A 15,288-nucleotide genomic window follows, 5' to 3' on the forward strand; every position below is an offset into this window, starting at 1 on the left:
TTTGAACTTTTTCTTGTTTCTTGAGGTAGGCCTGTATTGCTATGAATTTCCCTCTGATGGTAGTTTTCCTCCTGAGGTAGCTGATAAAGTTAAGTAGTTCACACTCATACTAATTTCTCTATCAAATTGTCACTCGGTCACACATTTAGTGTTCTCGTTTTTTACAATATAAATAGGCTGAGAATTTTCCAAATCTTTAAATTTTGCTTTTTTTTTTTGCTTGACAATTACATCTTGAAGTTATTTTCCCTCTTCTTGAAATTTGCTATAAGCAATCAGGGGGAGTCAAAGCAAATGAGTGTATTTTAATAATAATAATTTTTCCTTGGTGTTTTCAAGACAAAGCTTTGCAAGTTTGCTTTCACCTACTTCATACATTCTATTTTTTTTATTTTTGGCAATTAACACATACTTTATGTTTATGCTTGCAAATGGTTTATATTGTGCCTTGCAACCTCTTTTAAAAATTATATAAAACAACCCTGAAAACTATTATATTTGAGTTAATTTATCAAACAACATTATGTTAACAGCAGTATGCATACTTGCTGTAGGCATAATCTATAAATTATTTAGTTTGTATGCAATATTCAGCATAATTTTAGAGGAGAATCAACTAATTATAGTTTGCAATAGATTACAGTCACAAATACTAATGTTTTCTCTTTTATTATTGAAATATACTCATTTGCTTTCATTAGCATGATTTCTATTTTCTCCTTCACTGACAGTTGTGCAAATTAAAACATTAATTAAAAGAGAAGTAACAGCATTTTAAATTTATTAGCGTTTTAAGAGCATGAGTGCCTCCCTGAAAATCAAACATACACCTGAAATTTTAGAACAGTTTGTTCTGATTTCATGGTTGCATTTTCAGAATTCAATACTTCAGAAAAATTGACAATTTCTATAATATTTGGATTGGATTTAATAATGTATTTTTAATATATATGTATTTTTTTTACCATATATAAGCATAAATGTTCTTTAATGAAAATCCATGAGAAAGTTCTCCTGGGAAGAAACATTCTTAGGAAATAGTGTTTTGTTAATTATATTTCAGCTTTTCCTCGAAACCTAAGAAGCCAAACAATGTTCCAATACATTACACCAAATAGATATTTTATTTAAATAATTAACTTACTTTTTTAACAATTTATAGTATTGACTTGACAAACCAATAACTACACTCTGTCAAATAACTGATTTATGAATTGAGAAGGTGAGTTCTGCAGAGGTCAGTTAATTACGGAATATTTCTTTTTGCTGTTATGGATATTGAAGCAGGAATTTGAGTGCACCTATCCATGAGAACTTCTGAGTAAAGTATGGTAAATTTGCATACCTTTTGTGAATACCATTTACCTAAGTCGACTTCAGTCTGTAATCACCTCTTCTGAGGACCCAGGCATGGTTTTGGAGGCATAAAAGCATAATTTAAATCATTCCAATTATCCGGCATACAAAGAAGTACAATTTAATATGTGCCATACTAATTATTTTGATACATTGAGTTCATATTTTGAGTTGCAAATTTTGCAATTTTGTTAATTCATGCTTTTATCTGTATTATTTACCACCTTCAACTTATCTGAGTTCTTATTTTTGTAGTTTCTTAAAGTGGACATTTTTGTCAAGTTTTCAGATTTTTTTAATGTAAAACTTTAATTCTCTACATTTTAATTTAATCACTGCCTTGGCTGCATCTCACGAATGTTGATACGTTGTGTTTTCATTTTCATTTCTTTCAAAATGCTTTCTAATTTTTCTTTTGAATTCTTCGATACATGGCTTTTTTGAAGCGTGTCATTTAGTTTCCAAATATTTGGTTATTTTCCTGATTTTTGTCCATTTTAGAATTCTAATTTCTTTCCTTCATTGTCAGAAATAATGTTTGAATAAGCTTTGAATTCCTTTAAAATTATCGAGCTTTCCTTATGGTGTAGAATACCGTAATACTGGTAAATGTTTTATGTACACTTGAACAAATATATATTCTAGTGTTGTCACATAGAGAGTTCTATAAACGTCAGTTAGAGAAAGATGATTGAATGCTGTTCAGGTCTTCTGTATCCTTACTGATTTTCTTTCTAATTTTTGCATCCATAACTATGAAAGGAGTGTCGAAGTCTCCAAATATAATTGTGGATTTCTTTATTTCTTCTTTCAGGTCTATTATTTTAAGCTTTATTGTTAGGTGAAAACATGCTTAGAATTATTATGTTGTCTTGGAGAACTGACTCCTTTATAAATAGGTAATGTCTCTTTTTATCTCTGGTAATATTTCTCATTCTGAAGTCCACTTTGTCTGATATTAATATAGTACTTTACCCTTTCTTAGCTTTTTGTTTTTATGCTATGTATTTTTCCATTCTTTACTTTTAATGTGTTATTTCTTTTTATTTGAAAGGGATTTATTTTATACAGCCTATATTTATCTTGCCTTTTTAAAATCCAACCTGTATTTTATTTTGTGTTTCAGGAACTTTACACTTAATGAAATTATAATTATGGTTGGCTTAAAATTTATCATCTTCCTAACAGTTGTGTATTACATCTGTTCAGTTAATCTTTTTTCCTCTTTTTATGCTTTCTTTTGATTGAATATTTTTATTCCATTTAATCTCCACCATTCAGCAGGGGTCATTAAGTTATGGCCCATGGGCTAGCTGCCTGCTTCTACATGAATAAGGTTTCACAGGAACATAACTAAACCCATTCCTTTACATATGTAACACTATGTAAACAAAGTTGAGTAGCTGAAGAAAAAATCATATGGCCTAGAAGTCTAAAATATTTACTATCTGTTCCTTTAAAGCAAGTTTGCCATCCAGGTACTATTGAGTTTTTGTCCTAGGGTTTAAAATGTGCACCCACAATTAATCTAACCTTCAACTTGTGTTCAAATAATATTTAACTTAGATAAGGAAAGAACTTCACCTGTGGGTGGAGGCACTCTGGAGCATGCTGTGACTCCTCGTCTAGTGGTGCAGAGTGCTTAATATTGGGGCATGTGGTGGCTTCGAGTCTGCAGGGTCATCAACTTAGGCCACTGGGGTCTGCGTCATTACTTACTGCATGATCCTTGATGTGCACAGAAGAGGTTCACAATGGCTTCAGGGGATGTCAGTGTCCTCAGTAGTGCCTCCAAGTCCAATGACTAGGGACCAGGGAAGACAGCTGTGGTGGCCAGAGCTGGTGCACACACTTGGATGTGGGGGTCAGCTGCATATGCCTGCATAGTGTCAGGGACAAGCTGCATACACATATATAGTGGTGGGGGCTGGGGACCACAGCAGAGCTAGTTTCAACTGTGGGCACACTAGCAGCTGTAGGCGCCCTGTCTATCGATGTGCCGTGGTGCACCTGCAAGGGCTCCAAGGGCACACACATGGCAGTGGAGGCTGGCGACTGGTGTCAGGATGGCAGTGTACAGGTGCACAGCTGCAAGTACTAGCTTCAAGTGAGCCCAATGGGGCAGGAGATAAGGCAGAATCTGGGCCAGCAAGCAGCGATGTGACTTTGGGTCTCTGCAGACATGCACTTATGCGATTACAGGATCTCACTCTAGGCGTGCTCATGACAGTGGAGATCAGCGATAGCAGTCAGGCAGGCAGGGTGCAGGTGCATAAATGCAAGAGAATACCATAAGAGTATGCATTGTGGTGGGGCTTAGCTGCGGGGGTGTAGGCTGGCATTTTGCACACGCACTGATGTAGAGGTTGGAGCTGGCTGCTGCTGTGGATACAGGCTCCAGATGGACAAAGTGGGACTGGAAGGAGCGGGGAGGGACTTAGGAGGCTAGTGTCTGTAAATGCAAAAAACAGTGGGGTAAAAACTTCTGGATTTCTGCAGCGCTGAGCTGGCCATCTTTTCTTCAGTAGCAAAAGGTACTGGAGTCTTCTGCAGAATAGTTTGCTTGGGTCTGTGGTGATGTTGTCCGTGACAAAAACCAAGGGGATCTGCAGCATCCACAAGTGTTGTTGAGGTCGTTATCAGCACGAGCTGCTGGGGTCAACAGCAGTGCAGGACCCTGGGAACCATGCTCCCACAGAGTGGCTGCTACTGGTTACCCTGCCCTTCTTCTTGTTCCTAGCCTCTGGATGCTTCAGCTTTGCTGGTTGCTGGGTGAGGTGAAACTACAGTGAGTCCTTTGAGCAGTGCCCTGAAATGCCAGGGAAGCTGATCGCTCACCCTGCTCTGGCTTCTCCAGTAAGGGAATGCTTTCTAGTCAGGGTCTTCCCTGTCAGTGCTGAGCGCCAGCCTGGGGGTTAGGAAGGTGCAGGCAAAAGCGAGCTGTTCTTCCTATTCTTTTTGTGCAGTTATTCTCAGGTTTTCTGTTCCATTGTGTTGCTGAAGCTTCTTAGGTTGACTCCTGATCACTCCCAGATGTATTTTTCCTCATGGAAAGCTATCTAATTGTTGATCTTTGTGGTTGAATGAAGTCTGGGGTCTTCTACCCTGCCATCTTGGTGACATGACTCCCTAGTTCTAAAAATCTCGATCATGCTTTATCTCTAAGTAACACTGGTCCATTACACTGATGACATTATGCTGATGAATCCTAGTGAACAGGTGAAAGCAAGTATTCTAGATTTATTGGTAAGATATCTGGATGTCAGAGTACGGGACATAAATCCAACTGAAATTCAGTGGCTTCTACATCAGTGAAGTTTCAGGGGTCCAATGGCATGGGGGCACATGGAGAATCTCTTCTAAGATAAAGGAGAAGTTGTTGCATCTGACACCTCATACAAACAAAAAAGAGGCACAATCCCTAAGGTGTCTCATTGGGTTTAGAGGAAACATCTTCCTCATCGGCGGGTATTACTCTGTCTTATGACTGAGTGGACAAAAAATCTACTTGTTTCGAATGGGGCCCAGAACAAGAGAAGACAGCTACACATCCAGGATGCTGTGAAAGCTGTTCTGTCATTTGGACCATATGATCCATCACATCCAAAGGTGCTCAAAGTGTCAGTATAGATATAAATAATGTTTGGCATCCCTTTGACAGGCCCCTAGAGGTGAATCACTTTGCAAGCCTTTAGGATTTTGGAGCAAGCTCCTACCATCATCGACAGGTAACTACCCTCCCTTTGAGGAACTGCTCTTGGTCTGCTATGGGGCCTAAGGAGAGGCTGCACATTTAACTGTAGGACACCAGTTTACCATGCAGCCTGAGCTGCACATCATGAAAAGTATGTTATCGGACCCACCAAGTTATAAAGTTAGATGTACACAGCAGCACTCTATCATTAAACGAAAGTGGAATTTGTGTGACTGTGACTGTGCCTGAGCAGGGCATGCAGGTATAAGTAAGTTACCTAAAAAAGTGAACCAAATACCCATGGTCCCTACTCTGAGTACACTACCTTCTCTCTTCCAGCCTGCACCTATAATCTCATGAAAGAAAACTCAACAAAAACAGTTGACACCAGTTCAGAGTCAACACGTCATATCAGAAACATGGCCACCTAAAAGCTTCTGCTCTGAGCCACCAAGAGGGTCAGAATATGCAGGGCAAGAGCTTTCTCAATTCCTTCACGACTAAGTCTTGTTCTCCATTTGGTCTGTTATTTTGAGTTTGAAGAACATATAGGTGAAGCTTCACATCAGTATGGAATCTCAAAGATAACCATCCCCAGTTGTTGGCATCTCCTAATGGCTCCTCAGTCTGTCTTTACATTTACTCACGCCTAATGTCAGTTATAAGCTACAGAATATCAGTGTCAGTTCTAAATGGGTCTCCTACAACTTACTTCCTGGAAACATCACTTTCTGTCAAAATGGGTTCCTTCAATATATCCATGGCTCTCTAACAGAACTTCCTGGTGTGGAATACCTACTCTGTTTTCATTGCTGATGAACATTGTTTTTCCTATTTGTATATTTATTTAGTTGAATAGTGATAATTAAGGAGTAAAGAGTTACATGTTATACTTATGCTCATACTGCTATCTTAACTCAGAAATAACATTAGCCTAAGTTCTTTGAGTCACTATGCCATTAACTCCTGTGTGTACGTGCACAAATGTGCATGCCTTGGTGTGTGCACACACGTACATGCTTGTCCATAGAATTAGATGAATGCTTTTGCATGCCTTATGCCAGTGCTCAGTCTATGTCCAAATATATGAGTTCTAATAGATTGGACAAGAACTTATCCATCAGTCTCCAGATGAAAATCAATGAAAGAGCCCACCAGAAAACAGATACTAACTCTTTTCTTCGTATTTGAAAATTACAGTATCTCCAAAGGCACAAATGTATCTTGTTTTTGTCATTGATTGTTTAACAATACGATTTGTCCTTAATGTAAGAAATATTAGTGGCCTAATAACCTGGCTAATTTTCACATATATAAATTTCCTCTTGTCCCATTTTCCTTTTGTTTTTAAGGCATATTTGTCTCAATTTTAAATTATAAACTCATATTTTAAAGACAAAAAATAGAAAGTGAAAGATAAACAAACCTATAGTCCCAACCACCCAAAGACAAACCAATTAGTTTGAGGTATATATTTGTCTTTATGTCATAATATATTTGTGATCAATCTTATATAAAACGTGTCATCTTGTCACCATTTCAGGAACATCATTATTCAGTTATACCTCTTGTAAATTTTGGAATATAATTTTGGTAGGAGAACTACTCATGTGCACTTCACCTTGAATTTTTGAAAATGTAGGAAATAATTTTTTCACATATTTGAGTCTTTACATTTTGAGGAGTAGAAATATGGAAATTCCCCCAGAGAGAATGATTATGCCAAGTGAGAATGTCTTCTTGGATTCCCTAACCCGAGTGCTGAAGTAATTTCAGACCTAGAGGTACTTAGCCAAGACAGCTTGTAACTTATTTCATGGGAGGAGATATTTGTTCCCCCTAGTTCTTACAGAGGTGATTAATAAACACATAATAGAGTTGATGTCTTTTCAAAGACCATGTGCTACTACTATTCCAAGAAGCTTCTGAAGATGCTTAAAGTCAACACCGATAACGTTCCAATTGAATTTCCTAAAAGATTATAATTTAATGAAAACAGTTTTATCTCAACCAGTCTAATAAATCTGGCCACTAACAACACAAATAAGAATCATTAATTCCTCTTTAAATTGGTCCAAAGTTAGTTCTTTGACATTAGAACATCTTAGAGAAGACCCGATTGATTCTTGTTTCTTCAATGAGCTATAGTCAAAACACTAAGGGGTGTGCCCTGAGGTAAAGGAATTTCTAACTCATGCTTTACTGACAGAAGGAGAAAATTAAATGTCTTTTCAGACCTACTTAAATAGGTCTGGAAACAAAGGTCTAGAGGCAAAGCAATGCATGTACAGAAGAGACTACAAAGTTTTCTATAGATTTAGTGGATCTTACTACATTATATCAAAGTTCTATGTAGTGGTCAAAATATCTTCAAGTTTCTGTGTAAATCAATTATAATAACAAGCAACTAACTTTAAGAATAGAATTATGTTTTAAAGGAAAGAATATTAATAAAAATACTACATTTCAATTATATATGTATATACTGCAGTAATATATTTTTAAAAATTTCCTTCACTAGATTTGTTTATCATTGCAAATGTAATACTAAAGTACATGATTAATTGTATTATTATAATCTATTTTCATTTTCTGGATACACAAAAATATGGATTTATTTTGAGATTACCAACGTCATTTTACAAGAAAAACTACTTCATTTTATAGGCATATAGGTAAGTTTACACTTGGGCATTTCTGTTAAACTATATCAATACGTACTAAGACCTTTTCAATCTACAATATCCTTAGTTTTTACCATTCCAGAGAATGCAAAAGAACATCTAAATTTTTGTTCCTATAATCAAAATAGATTCCTGTAAGTGTTTGGGGCTCAGAGCTTTAGGGAAAAATTTGGAGTTAATCTTTTTTGTCCTTCAAGAAACCCAGGCAAGTGAGTCTTTGGGACATCATGATGTTATTATATTTATTAATAATAATATTGTGATTCAATATTTTTATGTGTCAAATTGTTCCAAACACTTTATCTACATAATCACATTTAATCCTCACAAATATCTCCCTGAAAAATTACTTTACCCATTGTATGAATGTGGAAATAGGTTTTAAGTGACTAAAGGACTTATCCTTTGTCACACAGCTAATAATATATAGAAATAAAATTTGAATCATATTGTCTGATACAAAGATGAATGCCATTAACCTCTACAGTATCAACTTCATAATAAAACAAATTTAATTTTCTATTAAAATATAAAAATGTTCATTTTTTATTAAGAGAAAGAAAAATGTAGTTAATGAGTACATTATAACCTTTAGGGAAATGATATTATGTCTCAGTGTGAAGAGAAAAACATGAACAGAGCAAGGATTTTGGAAGCAGAAAGAGTTGGGATTAAATTCTGGCCTTACTAGCTATGGGATCTGTAAGACAGATGATAACAACAACATAATTTTTGAGAAGAATAATATAAGTTCTAGCACAGTGACTGGCACATAGGTTACCTGGTCAATAACATTAGCATTTTAAAGGCTCCAAGAAATGCTGTAATAATAAAAAAACACACACACATTTAATCACATGTTTCTCAAGTGGAATTCCTGAGTGTCATCTGTTACATGACCCAGTGTTCCACAGAGGCAGGCTTAGCAAACTCTAAGTTAAAATAATTGCCATCCTCCTGAAGAAAAAAAATTCAACAGGAGTGCTGCATGAGTAGTAAGTAGTGGGAAGAGAAAGGAGGGAGAGATGCAAAACATACCTTTTAAGATGATTCTCCAGGCTCGAACTAACAATGAAGCATGACGAATGATAGAGGAAGAGGAAAGTTAAATGATGCAAAAGTCTGAGCCTGAATTGAACTAATGCATCTTATGTTTTGACTTGAGTATTTCTTTAAGATGTATTTTAATGTCTATATTGGGGCCCTCTATTAAGACTTTCAGCATTTTCCAGGGAGGTGTATCTAAATGACATGAATGGAATTACTGAATTTACTGACTTACAACTCAAAGACTATGTTTGCTGACATGCCTAAACATTTAGGCGTATTCCATTTCTACATTGCCAGTACTCTGTGGACAGGGCTGAAAGAGAAAAATAATTCCCTGAGTACAAGGAGTTCCTGAGAAATGCCATGAACATTTAGAGACATTAAGATTTTGGATATGAAAGGATAATGGTTTAAAACTCTATAAGTGGGTCCCCTAGGTTCTATCATGATTAAAATAACTCTGGTCTAATGGAGCATATTTGGATGTTTCAGCCAGTGTGGTGGATGACATCATCCTAATGTAAAGATGATTGTTTTCTATATATTTCCTTAAATGAGATATTAATGGAACAAATTGTGAGATGTATGAAAGAATTTGAAAAGACTATAATAAGGGTTTAATTTGGGTAACCTGCTGATTTCTTAATCAAGAGGAAAATAAGAGAAAATCTTAACAGCTGAAGACTCAAAAGTTTGGAATGATTTCCTTGCAGCAACATTTTCTCAGAAACTCTAATTATAATAAATCCCCACTTACAACAAAATATCTTAATAGGAAAAACTGTGATCCATTGAAAATGAAAACATTCAGAATGCATAGAAATAGAGCCAATTTTATAGCATTTCCTTATATGTATTAAAGTTTTTATTTTGTAATCATGAGCAATTTATTTCATAAAAGCAAACTAATTATTCCCTCTCCCCACAAAAATGGACAAAAATTCCATAATTTTGTCATTCCCACTCACTTAAAGATAAGCTCCAGAGGTATGAAATTAGCCCATTCTTTTGAATGCTACTGGCTGCCATTTACTATTTAGGTGTTCTCTCTAACTTTTACATTAGGAAGCAGTACTGTATTTTTGGAAGAAGAACAGAAAACAAATAAAGGTAAAAAGAAAACAAAAGAAAGCCTGAAAGCAATTTTGGCAATTTCATATGCTTTGTTCTTCTTTTCTTTTACAAACATCAAAGAGTCAACTGTTATTTAAGATGATAAGGTGTGAAAAGGAAACCTGACAGCATCCCTTGGTTTGAGCCAAACTTCTTTTTATTTTATATGCAGGGGCAACGAGTCAGTGGATATCATCTCAAATACAGCAGGTTTGCTTGTATTCTTCATCTTTTTCATCTTTTAGGGATTAAAATGTTGAACTACCTCTCATCAGCCATTATACTCAATAGTCATCCTTCTCCAATGGGTGACTATTGTTTAGTTGAAGAAAATATTCAGAGGATTTCTTGTTGGAGTTTCAAGGGTTGTACTTTCATGGCTTTTGAACATTCTTAATTAAAAATTAAACTAAAGAGATAGAAATAAAGAGAGTTTCATTGGCATATTAATCTTCAAGTGAAATACTGGTGAAACACATCAGGATTCCTTGGAACTTAAGCTGAAAAGATATGTACAATAGAAAAATAACTTTGTTTTGTAAACATTTCTTTTGAACTTTAAAAACATGGACATTCCCTGAGTATACAAGTGAGTTATATTAGCCACTCTTTTACTATTTAACCTTTATGTATGTAATGAACTAAGCTTAGCTTGGAGAACTGAAAGTTTAATACATATTCATTTGAAAACTGAAACTGTCCATCACAACATTTCTAAATGGATATCAACTGGCAAGGTCATTCTACTTATTGATAATGCTTAATTTACTTACCTATTTAACAGTGGAAAGGCCAACGTATGTGGATTTTGAAGGCACAGCCCATGAACTAACTCTGCCATTTATCATCTAAGTGAGTCTGGAAATATTACTTAAAAATATTTATTAAAAATCATAAAATTTATGTTAATATTAAAAATTTCAAACAGTAAAAGAAGGTGTACATATATAAAAGTCATTTGCCCATTCTCTAGTCCCACTAAAGTTTCTGTATCATTCCAGAAGTGTTAAGGCATAGGTAAGCTTAAGTATTTTTCATTCAAAAAATATTATACATATTATTCTACAGCATGTGTTTTTAAAAACACAATTATATATCACAGATGTCTTTCCACATGAGCACATCCAGATCTGTTTCATCTATTTAAATACTGGATAATCGATTTGTTCAATTTCCCATAGATGGACATTTTAATCAGTTTCAGTATTTTGTTCATAATATCTTTCTTTACATACTAGCACATTGTCTGGCAGTGGTTAAGTACTAAGGAACATCTTCTCCTAAGGTTTACATTTTGCATTGACTAGAAGTACAAATGATTAGATTTTTGAACACACTATGTCGAGGTTGGCAGTTCAACCTGAGTACCTAGGATCTCAAATTTACTAAAAGAATGGTGCAGTTCCTATGACAGTTCTAAAACAATAAATTAATGACATGCTAATGTGGTCTCTGATCACTTCAGATGATAAAAGTGTAGCTTATGTGTAAAAAGGTTACTGTCACTTCATGTGCAGGAAATAACTAAAATATCTCAGTGTGGAGAGAAAAATAAAAATAATAAATGTTTTCAGTACAATTTCTAATATTCATTTTGTATCAATAAAATGGTCCAAAATAAACTTGAAAACCGTGGCAAGTAATAGCTGTGTTAATGATGAAATATAAGATCTACTCTAAATTCAGCAGCTGAAAGAATTCGTTTATAAGGAAGATGGAAAATAAGGGATTTATAATGTGCATTACTTTCAGACTGTATTACTCTTTGGAAAGATATGACTAATCAAAATTTTGTTATTACCGTTATACCTTTTTTCTTCATACCCATGTCATGAAGATAAACTAAAGCTCTTGTTTTCTGGGCACGTTCTTTTCCATACGACAGGAAGAATAGTGAACCTTTGTGAAAGGTCAAGAAGCTAAATGGCTTCGGTTTGGAGGCAGTTATTTATATTCTTAAATAACATAAATACTCAAAGAAGAATCTCTTTAGCTAGGTGGCCATGATGAAGGGAAAGGAATGATGAATCAGTCCACTTGTGAACCAAGTAGCTGTAATGCTGCATCTGAATTTCCAAGCAAATTCAAAAGCAGTCTCGGAACTTGAACTTCGGTGTTCCCATTTCCCACAAGTAACAGCTGGAAAAGGTCATTAATGTAAATGTTAAACATGTGGCCATTGGTAACGACCATGTTTGTTAACATCCCTAAATCCAACCAGCTGCACAGTGGACTTAAGAGAACCACAGAAGAAATCCTCATAGATGTGATGCATATGTTTATTTAGCTTTGATTTTTAACATTCATGCTTAGGTTATTCGATGCATTTAAAATTTTGCTTTTAATATTGTGACTGGGGGGATCATGTTCCATCTACTGGAATACTACCTAATTACTGTCTTATGGCTTGTTACCTGAAAGGGTACGTCGTTATCCAGAGTGACTAAACTCTTTCAGTAATCATAGGTTTCTTTTTTTTTTAAGATTTTAATAATGGCTCTACTCATAAGCTTACACATGCATATGTAGATACATACATGAAATAAATAGAAATGAAATACAGCTCTTGTCCTTGGTAAATTTGAATAAACATTTATTTTCCTAATAAGTCTATTCTTCAGTTTTATCCTGTAAAGGTTTCAGAAATATAAAAGACTTTATTATTATATTTAAAGTGTATCTATCCAAAAGTTTCTTTTTCTTTTTGCATCAATATAAATATTTTTATTTCTAACTTCTAGCTTTATTGAGATATGTTTTACAAATAACGTCCTGGGAGTTTAAGGTATACAATGTGATGATTTGGCCTATGTATATATTGTAAAATGATTGCTGCGATAAGATTAGTTAACATCACCATCACCTCACACACTCAGTTACAGAATTGAGGTTATGGATAATAAATCTTTGGAGAAAATGTGGATTATAAAAAATCAGGTTAAAAGGTATGAAGGAAAATATTCAGAAAATTCCAGAATGTTCTGACATATTACCTTCATAGAAGTATGCCACATAACTTGTTCATTGCAGCAATGGCAATTTCAATGATTTTTTTAAATTTATTTTTTATTTTTATTATAGTGACATTGGTTATGAAATCCAGTAAGTTTCAGGGGTGCAATTCGACAGCAAAGCATATATATATATATATATATATATATATATATATATATATATATATATATATAGCATCGTGTGTTCACTGGCCATAGTTAGATTTCATTCTGTCACCACATATTTGATCCCCTTTACTCCAACTACCTCCTCCCTTCCCCTTACCCTCTGGTAACCTTAAAAATATATTTGTTACCAAACCTTCACATATTTGTAGTTTCCAAAAATTAAGTTGAATTTTCTTCCCGAAGTCCATCTGGTTAGCTTTTGTGATTACTCATATTCTTATAATTTTAGTAACTTCTCCCAAAAAGTAGAGTATATAAGATGCATGTGTAACTATTACAATGAGCAAGCAAAACTCATAGCACATACTTTTAAAGAAACGATTTTTCTTCCCACTGCTTCTTTAAATCTCTTCTGTGACCTTCTTGTTTTCCCTGCCCCAGATTCCAACTCTGATAGAATTTTTCTGGTCATTCCTACATGATAGTTTTTTTAATCTCTTTATCTAAAACCCAACAAAACAAATAGGACTGCTCTCTGTTTAAGAATTACAACACCCTGCCTAATACAATTGGCATTACTTGAATTCTAATTTACATCAGACTTTTTTCCTTTCCACGAATTCTGCCATGCTCCAAGCCTGAAACTGGAGAAGGGAAGAGTGACAGATTTCTTGTGGCTGTCCCATCTACAGCTCCTATTCTTTTTTTTGTCTTGCCAACCATTTGATTTTTATCGTATGATCTGCAATGACTATACCCCTTTTTCATCTCATACAATCTGAGACAGAGGTTCTAGTCATATCACACTCAATTGTGAAAGATTGAAAGCTTGTTCTCTAAAATCAGGGACTAAGCAAGAATGCATGCTTTCACCACTTCTATTCAACATAGTACTAGAACCTCCCCCATATTGGCTTAGCATAACACATGCTGGATGCTGTAAACACCTGCGACACACTTCCATGGATGTTTTCAAGTTCATATGCCAGTCCTGAATATGCCATATTGTTTCATGATTCTATTTGTTCGGGTATAATATCTCCCCTGGCACCCATTCTTCCTGGAGAACTATTGAAACTGAGCTTAAGGAAGAGCTTAATTCTATATATATTTCTTTAGTGCCTGCTATGTACCAGGAATTAGGGTAATTATGCAAAATAAATTTAAAACTCCATCAAGATAAAGTCTGCCTGCTAGGAGTAATAGGAATACAGCATTGCTGATTCAGCAACTACTTAAGTAGCTTTCAGTGGGATAAAAACTCAATTTCATATAATTTCATTCAATTTCATTGACTATGCCATAGGTGAGCAGTTTGATGAGATTTTTGGCACACATGTGAATATCAATATGTTCATGTTATTTGATCTGGTAATAGAAGAGACTGTGAAATTATCTTTGTGAGGATGGTTACAGAACACTTTATAGGATGGAATGAAGGTGTGATGATCAAGTTATTAACATTTTGCAGTTTGGCTTTTGGAATGAAATAGTTGAACAAATAAAGACATAATAATCCTGTCATTTTATCTCATTTTCCATATTTCTGAACATGAGAAAGAAATCCAGGATGAGGGACTCCCAATTCTTCCTCCTGGCCCCAGAATAAAAAGGGGTTTTATATATATACATGGGTAAGTAGAGCTCACTCCTGGAGTGAAGAGTAAGAGGTGGGGAGTGATATTCTCAGGGAGGCAGAAACGCTGGGTAGGTAGCTTTTATAAGGCTGTAAGCTCCTGGTAAGCATCAAGTTGAAAAAAGCAGATTTCCTATTAAATTGTCCCTAGGTAGCTAAGCAAATGAGAATCAGTTTTCTCTGAACCAAAATATGACCTATTCCCCCATCTTCCTTCTTAGTCTTTGATTTATGCCCTACATCTTTCTTCCTCATTCTTGGAGCCACAATACTTTGAGTGGCTGTCAAAAATGTGTTTCCCCTCTACCAAGAAGTTGCTGCTGTACTGCATTGCATCAGGAGCTCTGGGCATGGAGTTTATTCTTCTTGTGTGTAAGCAATATGTGAGAAAGTTCTCTGTAAACAAATTTATAAACCTCTCTTAATATTATTACTAACAATCTTAATATAATTTTTGGCTTTTAACACTGCAACTAATAGTAGTAACAAAAATAACAGCAGCTAACATTTATTCCGTATTTGGAATGCTCCAGGCAGTGTTTTAAGTTCTTTTTAATGTAGTAACATATTTAATGCTTACGACAACCTAGAAGAAAGGCATTTTTATACCCTTCAATTTACAAAGATGTTGAT

The 15,288-nt window shown here is 34.9% G+C and overlaps 1 pseudogene; it reads right to left on the reverse strand.

Annotated features, from left to right (window-relative positions):
- Positions 1–11,680: 11,680 nt before the first annotated feature.
- On the reverse strand, positions 11,681–12,270 carry LOC107503191 (annotated as a pseudogene).
- Between the last annotated feature and the right edge of the window lie 3,018 nt (positions 12,271–15,288).

This window comes from Rousettus aegyptiacus, unplaced genomic scaffold, assembly GCF_014176215.1.
Source record: "Rousettus aegyptiacus isolate mRouAeg1 unplaced genomic scaffold, mRouAeg1.p scaffold_m13_p_9, whole genome shotgun sequence".
NCBI lineage: Eukaryota > Metazoa > Chordata > Mammalia > Chiroptera > Pteropodidae > Rousettus > Rousettus aegyptiacus.